Genomic DNA, 12,554 nt, shown 5'->3' on the forward strand with positions numbered 1-12,554 from the left:
ATCGTCAAGACAATTCTATAACAAATGACAGAGGTAAAGGATGTAAAGGAGGTATGTTTTCTTGATTTTACTCAAACTGATAAAATGATGGCATCAGTAGACTGTGACAAGTAATGTGTATATATACTTTAATACCTAGAACAACGACTTTAAAAGGCTATAAAAGAGATACACCAAGAAACATTATAGATAAATTATCAGGGGAAATTCATCCCCAATATTTCATGTAGGTTCTTTTCTATTTTCCCTAAGTGTCAGCTGGTCTGAGAAATAAACAGAAAGAGTACAAAAGAGAGAAATTTTAAAGCTGGGCGTCCGGGGGAGACATCACATGTCGGTAGGTTCTGTGATGCCCCCTGAGCCGTAAAACCAGCAAGTTTTTATTAGCGATTTTCAAAAGGGGAGGGAGTGTATGAATAGGGCATGGGTCACAGATATCACATGCTTCACAAGGTAATAAAATATCACAAGGCAAATGGAGGCAGGGCAAGATCACAGGACCAGGGCAAAATTAAAATTGCTAATGAAGTTTCAGGCACGTGTTGCCTTTGATAACATCTTATCAGGAGACAGGGTTTGAGAGCAGATAATCGGTCTGACCAAAATTTATTAGGCGGGAATTTCCTCTTCCTAATAAGCCTGGGAGCGCTAGAGGAGACCAGGGCTTATTTCATCCCTTATTTACAACCATAAAAGACAGACATCCCCAAAGCGGCCATTCCAGAGGCCTCCCCTTAGGACACATTCTCTTTCTCAGGGATGTTCCTTGCTGAGAAAAATAATTCAGCGATATTTCTTCTATTTGCTTTTGAAAAAAGAGAAATATGGCTCTGTTCCTCCCAGCCCACAGGCCACCAGACTTTAAGGTTATCTACTTTGCTCCCTGAACATTGCTGTTATCCTGTTCTTTTTTCAAGTTGCCCAGATTTCATATTGTTTAAACAATTTGTGCAGTTAACGCAATCATCACAGGGTCCTGAGGTGACATTCATCCTCAGCTTACAAAGATGATGGGATTAAGAGATTAAAGCAAAGACAGGCATAGGAAATCACAAGGGTATTGATTGGGGAAGTGATAAGTGTCCATGAAATCTTCACAATTTATGTTCAGAGATTGCAGTAAAGACAGGTGTAAGAAATTATAAAAGTATTAATTTGGGGAACTAATAAACATCCATGAAATCTTCACAATTTATGTTCTTCTACCATGGCTTCAGCCAGTCCCTCCATTCAGGGTCCCTGACTTCCTGCAACAATAAATCAAAATGGAATTCTAAAAAAATGTTCAATTTACCCATAGCCCTAACATATCAGAAAAAAATGCATTACATGTAAATGGTCTGAATACATCAACTAAAAGATGGATTGGCAGAGTGAATTTAAAAACATTACTCAACTATGCGAGGTCTATAAGAAATTTACTTCTAAAATAACAGTGTATGGGTTCATATGGACATAAAGATGGGAACAACAGACACTGGGGACCACTGGAGCAGGGAAAGAGAGTGGAGGTCAAGGCTTGAAAAACTACTTATTGAGGACTGTGCTCACTACCTGGGTGACAGGTTCAGTGGTACACCAAACCTCAGTGTCACACAACATGCCTTTGTAACAACCTGCACATGTAGCCCCCAATCTAAAATAAAAGTTGAAAAATAAAATTAAATAACAATATAGGTAGGGTGCAAGTAAAACGATGGAAAAAGACATATCATTCAAGCATCAATCCAAAGAAAGTAGGAGAGGTTATATTCATGTAATATATGCTAAACTTCAAGGCAAAGAAAATTACCAGGCACAGAGAGAGGCATCTTGTAGTGATAAAAAGGTCACTTTACCAAGAAGACATAGAAATCCCAAACACATATGCACAAAACAACAGAGCTGCAAAATATCTAACACAAAAACTAATAGAACTGAAAGGAGAAAGACACATTTATAGTATAGTTTTATAGTTAGAGACTTAAACATTTATCTCTCAGCAATTAATAGAACTAGACAGAAAATCAGTGCAGTTATAGAAGAACTGAACAACACCATCAACCAATAGAATATAATCAATATTTATGGAACACTCCATCCAACAACAGCAGAATATTCTTACAAAGTGCCTACAGAACATACACCAAGATAGACTACACTTTGGACCATAAACCAAACCTCAACAAATTTAAAAGAATTGAAATCATACAGAGTATTCTGTAGCCACAATGCAATCAAATTAGAAATAAGTAACAAAAAGAGAGGAGGAAAATCTGCACACTTGGAAATTAAACATACTTCCAAATAATCCAGGATTCAAAGAGAAAGTCTCAAGGGAAATCAGAATTATATTGAACTGAATGAAAGTGAAAATACAACATATCAAAATTGGCAGAACACAGCTAAATCAGTGATGGGAGGAAATTTACAGCATAAATGCTAGTATCAAAAGGAAAGCAAGTCTCAAAAACGATATAAGCTCTCATCTCAAGAACCTAGAAAAAGAAGAGGAAAATAAACCCAAAGCAAGCAGAAATGAGAAATAATGAAGCTGAGATTAAAAATCAATGAAATAGAAAACAAATCAACAAAAACAGTAGAAAAAAATCAATGAAACCAAGAGCTACTTCTTTGAAAATATCAATGGAATTAACAATCCTCTAGCAAGACTGGCAAAGAAGAAAGAGAGAGTGAAAGTTATTAATGTCAGGAATGAAACAGGAAATACCATTACAAACCCTGAAGACATCAAAGAATAATAATGGTATGTTAGATTGCCATTTTACAACTTTACATACATAACTTGGAAAACTTAGTGATTCCTCAAAAAGCACAAATTATACTATAACTCATCCAACATAAAATGGGTAATTTGAATAGCTCTATAATCTCTATTAAGTAAATTAAATTCGAATTTTTACAAAAGAAATCTCTAGGGTCAGATGGTTTCACTAGAGAAGTCTACCAAACATTTAAATTAACACCAATTCTATACAATCTCTTCCAGAAAATAGAAAATGAAGTATATCTCATCAGTGAGTTTTATGAAGACCGTATTACCTGATACCAAAATCAGATACAGTACAAAGAAAAAATACTACAGGCCAACATCTCTTATGAATATGGCGCAAAAATCTTTAACAAAATATTAGCAAAGGGAATTCAGTAATATATCAAAAGAACTACACACATAACTAAGTACGGTTTGTTCCAGGAATGCAAGGCTGGTTCAATGTTCAAAAATCAATCAATGTTGAACATTGAGCTACCATATGACCTAGCAATTCCACTTGTAGGAATATGCCCGTGAGAAATGAAAACATATGTCCACACAAAAATGTGTACAATAACATTAATAGGATCAGTAGTCATAATACCCTAAAAGTGGAAACAACCTGGCCCTGCACGGTGGCTCACACCTGTAATCCCAGCACTTTGGGAGGCTGAGGCAGGAGGATCACTTGAGGTCAGGAGTTTGAGACCAGCCTGGCCAACATGGTGAAACCTCGTCTCTACTAAAAATACACAAATTAGCCAGGCATGGTGGTGAGCACCTGTAACCCCAGCTACTTGGGAGGCTGAGGCAGGAGAATCGTTTAAATCCAGGAGGCGGAGGTTGGAGTGAGCCAAGATCATGCCACTGCATTCCAGTCTGGGTGACAGAGCAAGACTCCATCTCAAAAAAAAAAAAAAAAAGTACAAGCAACCCAAATGTCCATCACTAAATAAATAAAATGTGGTATATACACACAGTGGATTATTTGACAATAAAAATGAATGGTGTCTGACACATGCTAAAACATGGATAACCTTTGGAAACATGCTCAGTGAAAGAAGCTAGTCACAAAAGGCCACATATTGCCTGACTCTATGTATATATAAAATCTTCAGAACAGGTAAATCCATAGGGAAATAAAATAAAATAAATTAGTTGCTGCCTGTGGCTAGGGGAGGGGATAGGGTTGGAGGGAAATGAAGAACAAATGCTAATGAGCGTGGAGTTTCACTTGGGTTAATAAAAATGCTCTAAAATTGATCATGGTGATGGTCACACAACTCAGTGAATATACTGAAAAAAAACCATTAAATTGTACATTTTTTTTGAAACAGGGTCTCTCTTTGTCACCCAGGCTGGAGTGTGGTGGTGCAATCACGCCTCACTGCAATCTTGTCCTCCCAGGCTCAGTGATCCTCCCATCTCAGCCCCCAAGTAGCTGGGACCACAGGCACACACCACCACACTCAGCTAATTTTTTATTTTTAGTAGAGACGGGGTCTTGCTATGGTGCCCAGGCTGGTCTCAAACACCTGGGATCAAGCGATCCTCTTACCTTAGCCTCCCAAAGTCCTGGGATTACAGGTATGAATTTGTACACTTCAAATGGGTGAATTATATGGTATTTAATTATAATCTCAATAAAACTGTGAAAAATATCAAGCAATGTAATCTACCATATTAACAAGCTAAAGAAGAAAAATCACATGCTGATATCAATTGATGCAGAAAAAGCATTTAACAAAATTCAACACCTATTCATGATAAAACAAAAACTCTAAGAAAACTAGGAATAGAGAGGAACTTCCTCAGACCTATTAAAGAACATCTACAAAAGACATAGAGCTAACATTATGCCTAATGGTGAGAAACCTGAAGCTTTCTCAGGAAGACAAGGCAAGAATGTTCCCTCTCACCACTTCTAAACAATTTTCAAAATTCAAAAGTAAAAAAAAAAAAAAAAAAAAAGTAAAATGGGAGAAGATTTCACTAAGGAGGATATGCACATGACAACTAAGCACATGAGAAGACGTTCAAGATAGTGAGCCATTAGGGAAATGCAAATTAAAACTATGAGCTATCACTGCACACCTATCAGAAAGGCTGAGATAGAAAACAGGCCAGGCGCAGTGGCTCACACCTGGAAGCCGAGGCAGGCAGATCACCCGAGGTCAGGAGTTTGAAACCAGCCTGACCAACATGGTGTAATCCCGTCTCTACTAAAAATACAAAAATTAGCCAGGTGTGGTGGCAGGTGCCTGTAATCCTAGCTACCCAGGAGACTGAGGCAGGAGAATCACTTGAACCCAGGAGGTGGAAGTTGCAGTGAGCCATTGCACTCCAGCCTGGGCGACGAGAGCAAAACACTGTCTCAAAAAAAAAAAAAAAAAAAAGAAAAGAAAGAAAGAAAAAAGAAAACAGAGACAACACTGCCAGCTGCCTAGGACTCGAGAGGCTGGCTCACTCTTGCATCACCGATGGGAATGTAAAATTGTACAGCCACTCTGGAAAGCAGTTTGACAGTTTTTAAAAAACTAAAATTGCAACTACCAGCCAACAATTGCACTCCTGGACATTAATCCCAGAGAAATGAAACTTTCATTCACACAGAACCCTGCACGCGAATGTTCATAGAAGCTATATGAAAAATTGGAAGCCACGCAGCCATCTGTCCGTAGGGGAGTGGGAAATAGGCTGTGGTGCATGCATGCCGGGAAGACCACGCCGCAATCAAAAGGAACAGACAATTCATACACAGCAACATAGAGGAATCCAGAGTGAAAATCCTCAGTGAAAAAAAGCAAGTTCCAACAGACTATTTACTCCGATTCCATGACTGCTGCATTCTTGAAACGGCAAAGTTATATAAATGGAGAATAGGTTAGTGGTTGTCCGGGGTTGAGTAGGGGCTCTCGTTCCACCTCGCTTCCTGCCTCTTCCCTGGGAGACAGAGGCCTCGGCTCACCCAGACCTCTCCCTCTTTCTCACACATTCTTCATACAGTTCTTCCAAACACATCCTAACTCCTCCTAATCCCACCTGGTCATCGCCTCTCATGCAGATGATGGAGCACTCCAATCCCACAGCCTGTCCTCTGGAGGACCCCAACACCCTAGCACACAGCCTGTCCCCTAGGGGACCCCAACACCCTAGCACACAGCCCAGTCTGTGGGGAACCCCAACACCCTAGCACACAACCCATCCCCTGAGGGACCCCAACGTCCTAGTACACAGCCCATCCCCTGGGGGACGCTAACACCCTAGCACACAGCCCGTCCTCTGGAGGACCCCAACACCCTAGCACACAGCCTACCTCAGGGGGACCCCAACACCCTAGCACACAGCCTGTCCTCTAGGGGACCCCAACACCCTAGCACACAGCCTGTCTCCTAGGGGACCCCAACACCCTAGCACACAGCCCAGTCTGTGGGGAACCCCAACACCCTAGCACACAGCCCATCCCCTGAGGGACCCCAACATCCTAGCACACAGCCCATCCCCTGGGGGATGCCAACACCCTAGCACACAGCCCGTCCTCTGGAGGACCCCAACATCCTAGCACACAGCCTGTCTCCTAGGGGACCCCAACACCCTAGCACACAGCCTGTCCTCTGGGGGACCCCAACACCCTAGCACACAGCCCAGTCTGTGGGAAACCCCAACACCCTAGCATACAGCCCATCCCCTGAGGGACCCCAACACCCTAGCACACAGTCTACCTCTGGGGGACCCCAACACCCTAGCACACAGCCTGTCCTCTGGGCGACCCCAACACCTTAACACACAGACCGTCTTCTGGGGAACCGCAACACCCTAACACACACCCCGTCTTCTGGGAGACCCCAACACCCTAGCACACAGCCCGTCCTCTGGGGTGACCCCACTCCCCAGGACACAGCCAGCCCGTCCTCTGGGGCGACCCTCCCCTCACCCCAGCCCGTGGCTGCACTCTCACGGGAACCACAGCTTCAGCCTGGTTTTGCTTTATTGGGCCCCATGCGCTTGACTTGCCTAGGGCACGGCCACCCTCGGCAGAGGTCCCGCCCGTAGGGACACCTGCAGCTGGCGGGAGAGGAGTGGGGAAGCTGTAAGCCGGCGGCACAGGGCGGAGTATGCGGCAGCCCCAGCCCACCCCTCCAGGTCCTCCCCGCGATGGCGCCCAGGACCCTCCTTCCAAGCAAGATTCACACCAAAGTGACCAAGTCGTCACCAAATTTTAGAAAGAAAAAATAGATGGTTGTGGCTTATTTTTAGAAAAAAAAAAAAAAAAATAGATGGTTCAGAGCCGGTGGAACCTTCCAGTCCTCACACCCAACCCCAAATCGTTCGTGTGGGCGGCTGCCGGCCGTCTCTCCGGCTCTGCGCTCTTTCTGCCTGCAACCGTGCCCCCGCCCTCGGGCCCTGCGAGGTAGGGGTGGGCCCGGGCCCCTCCTGCCAGCACCGTCTCTCCGAGGCCCTCGACGCCCTGCCGTGCCGTGGCCTTCAGAGCGCGCCAGACGCTCACCAAGCCTGCCCGAGCCCCGCCTCCCGCAGCGGTGCCCAGGGCGGGGTGGGGGAACGGCACCGGTGCCAGGACCGACAGAGGCCAGGGAGCCGCGCCGGGCGTGGTCCTGACACCTGCCCTGCCGGGGAGGGAACGGGGTTCCACGCCTGGGCCCTTCTCCACTGGGTCCAGGAGCCTCCATCACCTGCTCAGGCCACGAAAAGGCTCCAGCCGTGCGGGTGTGAAGGAGGAGCAGCCAAGAGAGCTGCGCTGCCGGCGCTCAAGCTAGGCCGGGTCACCGCCTCCTGCCCAGGTCCAGGCAGCCCCTTCCTTTCCCGCTGGTACTGGCGCGCCCGTGGCCGCACGGCTGAGCGCTCCGGGCATGGTGGGTCTGCTGGACTCGGAGCAGAGCTCGAGCTGGCGGATCCCCGGTTGGCGTCCGGCGGGAGGGCAGGAGTGGCCCACCCAGGCCGCCCTGCGCACTCCCCGCCCGGGTGCGCCCCGGGGACCGCGGCCCTCCCACCCCGCCCCTGCGAAACGATAGCCCTCAGCAGGCGCCGCACGCCGACTTCACAGTGGCGGCGATCAACAGCGTGTGGAAAACAGCTTCTTCGTGAATCCTAAGAACATTGTGGCCGGGCGCGGTGGCTCACACCTATAATCCCAGCAATTTGAGAGGCCAAGGCGGGCGGATCACTTGAGGTCAGGAGTTCGTGACCAGGCTGACCAACGTGAAGAAACCCCGTCTCTATTAAAAATACAAAAATTAGCAGGGCGTGGTGGCGCGTGCCTGTAATCCCCGCTACTCGGGAGGCTGAGGCAGGAGAATCGCTTGAACCAGGGAGGTGGAAGTTGCGGTGAGCCGAGATGGCGCCATTGCACTCCAGCCTGGGCAACAAGAACAAAACTCTGTCTCAAAAAAAAAAAAAAAGAACATTGTTCTTCGAGTTCTTTAGACATCTGACATAATACCGGCAAGGAACGAGAAGGACCAGGTTTAGGCGCTGAGGTGAAAATTTGGCTGTTGAAAGGCAGTCCCTCTGCAGCCAACTCCCCTCTGGTGGACAGTGTCCAACATCCAGAGAAAACACCCGTCACTGAATGCTCCCCTCCCCACAAAGCGCTGCTCGGCCCCAAATCGTCCCCAACGCGCTGCCCAACCCCAAGGCGTCCCTCTGAGCGAGAAACCGCCCCTGGCTGTGCTTGCATGGGACTGGCTGGGTCCACAGGGCGTGGCTGTGTCTCTCGGAGCATGGCCCTTGTCTCCGGGGGCCTGGCTGCGTCTGCAAAGGCGTCAATGTGTCTCCGGGGGCGTAGCTTGTCTCCGGGGCGTGGTCGTGTCTCCGGGAGGTGGCTGGCCTTGGGGGCGTGGCTTGTCTCCAGGGCGTGGTTGTGTCTCCTGGGGCGTGGTCGTGTCTCTGGGGCTCGGTCGTGTCTCCGGGGGCGTGGCTTGTCGTTGGAGGTGGTCTGTCTGTGTCGGGCGTGACTGTGAGCCGGGGGCGTGGCCGTGTCTCGGGAGCCTGGCCGTGTCCGCAGGAGCGACGCTGTGACCGTTGCATTTGAAGCATTCTTTCTAGTTCCCGGATCCCAGGGAGGGGGCAGGAGAAGCCCTGCGGCCAAGAAGGCCTGAAGAAGCCCGTCCAGGGGTCAGCCTCCTCCTCAGCCGACCCTGGGCTGAGACAGGGGTGTCCCGCTGAGGGCAGTGTAGGGTGCGGTGCCCCCACCCCACTGCGGGCCTGGACCGAGTCCGCGAGTGTGACCGTATATCCCTTCAGGTGCATTTTTCAACATGTGAACTTGGTTAAAAGCTTCTAGAACGTTAAGCCAAATATCGTGGCTTTCCATCCGTTTTCTGTTCTTGTTTGAAATAATACGCCTCCTTCCAGCCTGGGAGGAGGGGCGGGGCCCGGGAGAGAGCCTCGGGAGGCCGCGGGTGGGCTCTGCGGAGAGCGGCGCTCGCAGGGCCCCCAGGGACTGGCGGCCCCGCGGCAGGCCAGGCGCACCTCTCGGGGAGGAACGAGCAGCGCCAGCAAACCCGCAGCCGGGGACTCGGCCGCCCAGCCCCGCTCCCGGCCCGGGGCCCGGACCCCTCTCCAAGGCGCCGCTGCCGCAAGCCCCCTCTGCTGCCCCAGCTGCGGGCAGTTTGGCCCGGCGCTATGCCGCTGTAGTTCGGTGTCCCTTCGCCCATCCTGCAGGCCAGCTTGGAAACTGTGTCCCATGCTCCTCGAAACACCGGACCTGCTCCCCGCCGCCCTGCTGATTGCGCCTCCTGGCGCCTCAGTGGGTGGCCGGGCCGAGAGCACAGGCGCGCCAGCCGCACCTCCCCACGGGTGGGATCCACACGGACCCCGCCGCGCTCCGCCGAAACTGCTCGGGTCCCGCGGGTGGCCGGCGCAAGAGCCACAGCCCGCGACAAGCCGGCTGCCTGCAGGTCAGTGACAGAACCCCAAATCGAAACTGCGGAAACCCAACAACCAGCGAGTGAACTGGTACAGCCAGCGGCCCCCAGGAGCTGAGGGAGCTCCGGCCTGTGGAGTCTCTTCTCACATTTCCACCATATGGGGAATGCCACACTGGGTCAGCCCCTGCCCCAGATCCTGCCCCTGGCCTCCAGGCTCTGGGCTTTCCTCCCCTCTATGGTAGCCTTTATTTCCATTGCAAGCCATCTTTCCACTACTAGCAGTTAAAAGCCTCCCTTTTCTCTCTACTCTCCCAAGAAACCTCATCCTCACCTGTGGACAGGTGGCCGCCCAGCTCTCTTCTGCAGCTCAAACCACTGTGTCCATCTACCTCTTTGTGTCCCTAGACATAAAGGTACCCAAAACTCCCAGAGTGCTGAAGCCACACCCGGCCTTTCCCAGGGGCCCTGGTGACTGATCCCACCATCCATCACCCATCGCCAACTGGGAATCCCCCCTGCAACTCACCAGTGCTTCCCTGCCCCGGCCTGGCAACCACACTCAGTGGGAAGGCCTTGGCAGTGGCTTTCTTTACCCCCCCAGCTGCTCCCAACCCCCCAGCCACAGTGATCTTTCCAAAATGCATATGGCCTCAAAGTCAAAATATTTCCTTGCTGCCTGCCACTCCAGCATAGAAACGGGGACCCAGGTGACACAGGTGTCATGCTGCTGGGTTTCCAGGGACAGCCAGGACCTCCCCATTCCTGGTATTCCTGATATCCTCAGATCTCAGCTGCCCCAGGGGCTGGAGGTTGTGGTCTTCTCATAAAACAAGAACAGTATAGGCATTTGCTTTTCATCAGTGTAATGAAACTTTAGGGACTTATGATCCTAAACCACATTACACCGATGTGAATTGCACTCAAATGTTGTAAACTAAATTTGCAGAACAAGCAGTTTTTGTGCAATTCTTTGCAGTCTACTCAGCTCTTTCACCTCTGTGTTCAGGTTCAATCCTCATTAGTTCTTCCATGAGAGATAGTTATCCCCAGATGCGTTCAATGCCCCACTCCTTGCCCTGGCAGGCCCCGTCCCAGGGTCCTGGATGGCAGACGCCATGCCCGCTCCGCGAAGCTCAGGCTCACCGAGCAAGCAAATCGCAGCTGGTTTAGGTAGACAGCAGCTGCCCGCAACTGCTAACAGCCTCGGGTTTCTTTTCCTCAGAATCACTCACCCTAAATCTACACATTGTAGACTGTCAGATTGGTCTAAGTAGTGCTCCTCAAAGTGCACTGCACGTTAGAGTCACCTGGGGAGCTTCACTACCGGGCCCCAGGCTCTGATTCGCCCAATGGGAAGGGAGCACCGGGCACTTGTCCTGAGCCCCTGACCCCTGCCTGGGTCTGCAAACCCAGAGCGCCCACACACCAGGCTGCCTGTGCTTAACATTGTGTCCTTGAAAAGAGCTAGCTGCACTAATGCCCATTGATTTCACTGTGTGTGACCACAGTAAAGAGAAGCAGCTTTGAGGGATTTAGTGTTTTCACTCCAGTGCATTCCATTCTAAGGAAACGCCTGACCACGGCTCAAGGCTAGGAGGCCCCGCAGTGCCAGATGCTGCCCTGGAGTTCAAGTGGAACATTTGCTGTCTGAACCTTTCCAAACTCCCCCCACCCATGACCTCACGGCCCATCGGGGGCGACTTTTTCCTGGGTCGCCTGGCAGAGAGCCGGGGGGCTCAAGGGGCAGCTGCTGTTGCTGCAGGCCCAGGCGAACTCAGCCGCGCTAGGTCGGCTCCATCGCACCCGTCTGTGCACATTGACCTTTAAGGGAACTTGCCTTGCTTCCTAAGCCGCGACTCAGCCGGGGCTGTGTAAACCCTCCCTGCCTGTTCCCAGGCTAGGCCGGCTCCTCGCCTGCTTCCTCCCGACCGCGGAGCACGTGCACTTTACCTGCGCACTTGCTGATCTTTCTCCAGGAGTGAGTTTAAGTTCCGCACCTCCGCTCTGGATGGTGAGCGGAGCACAGCCTTCGAAGTAAGAACTCAGAGGGAGCTCAGCGCTCCGGCAGCCGGTTCCCCACCCAGGCACGCCCCCGGCCAGGCCCCGCCCACAGCACTCCGCACTCGGCCCAGCCCACAGCGCGGCCACGCCCATAGCACGCCCCTCCAGGCCACGCCCACAGCCCGGCCACGCCCACAAAGCTCCCCACCAGGCCCCGCCCACAGCTCCCCCCTTCCGCACCCCCGGGCCCCCAGCTCCCGGCGGCGCGGGCTGCGGCAGAGCCTTGGGCGCTGGCTGAGAGCAGCTCCGTCTAAGGCCGCGCCGCCCCGGCGTCCCCGACAGCGCTCTCCGCGGGGATAGTTTCCAGCTTTACCTCTGAGCAGACGGCCCAGGACGGCGGACAGGCTTTTCCCTAAGAACAAGAACGGGGAAATGCTCAGTGAACACTCTGTTCCCTTCAGAGCTCTCCCAGCGGGCACTGAGAGGCCCTCCAGCCAGGACGCCACGGTTACGCTTGCCTACAGCCCCTCATGCAGCACAGACACACACACGAGATACACAGACACACACAGATACACAGACACACACAGAGATACACACAGACACACACACAGATACAGAGATAGACGCACGATGTATATAGACACAGAGATACACAGATACACATACACAGAGACACACACAGAGACACAGCAATACACAGACACACAGATACAGGACACAGATACACAGATGACACACAAAGACACACGCAGATACACAGACACGCGTACACAGATACACACAGACACATGCACAGATACAGATACACAGAGACATACACACAGGCACAGAGATACACACAGACACATGCACAGATACACACAGATACACAGAGACACACACACAGGCACAGAGATACACACAGATAC

The 12,554-nt window shown here is 50.7% G+C and overlaps 1 protein-coding gene across 5 annotated transcripts in view; it reads right to left on the minus strand.

Annotated features, from left to right (window-relative positions):
• OCA2 (OCA2 melanosomal transmembrane protein) overlaps window positions 1-11,684 on the minus strand; it is a 335,403-nt gene extending 323,719 nt beyond the window's left edge. For 3 of the 5 annotated variants that reach the window (XR_010121073.1, XM_063640248.1, XM_063640250.1), the window contains exon 1: window positions 7,447-7,626. The gene's annotated coding sequence lies outside the window, so the exon portion shown is untranslated. Of the gene's footprint in view, window positions 1-7,446; window positions 7,627-11,592 lie in introns of those variants that run through there. The other 2 variants (XM_055278476.2, XM_055278475.2) reach the window with 1 other exon arrangement.
• Between the last annotated feature and the right edge of the window lie 870 nt (window positions 11,685-12,554).

The sequence above is a fragment of the Symphalangus syndactylus genome, chromosome 5, assembly GCF_028878055.3.
Source record: "Symphalangus syndactylus isolate Jambi chromosome 5, NHGRI_mSymSyn1-v2.1_pri, whole genome shotgun sequence".
Taxonomy (NCBI): domain Eukaryota; kingdom Metazoa; phylum Chordata; class Mammalia; order Primates; family Hylobatidae; genus Symphalangus; species Symphalangus syndactylus.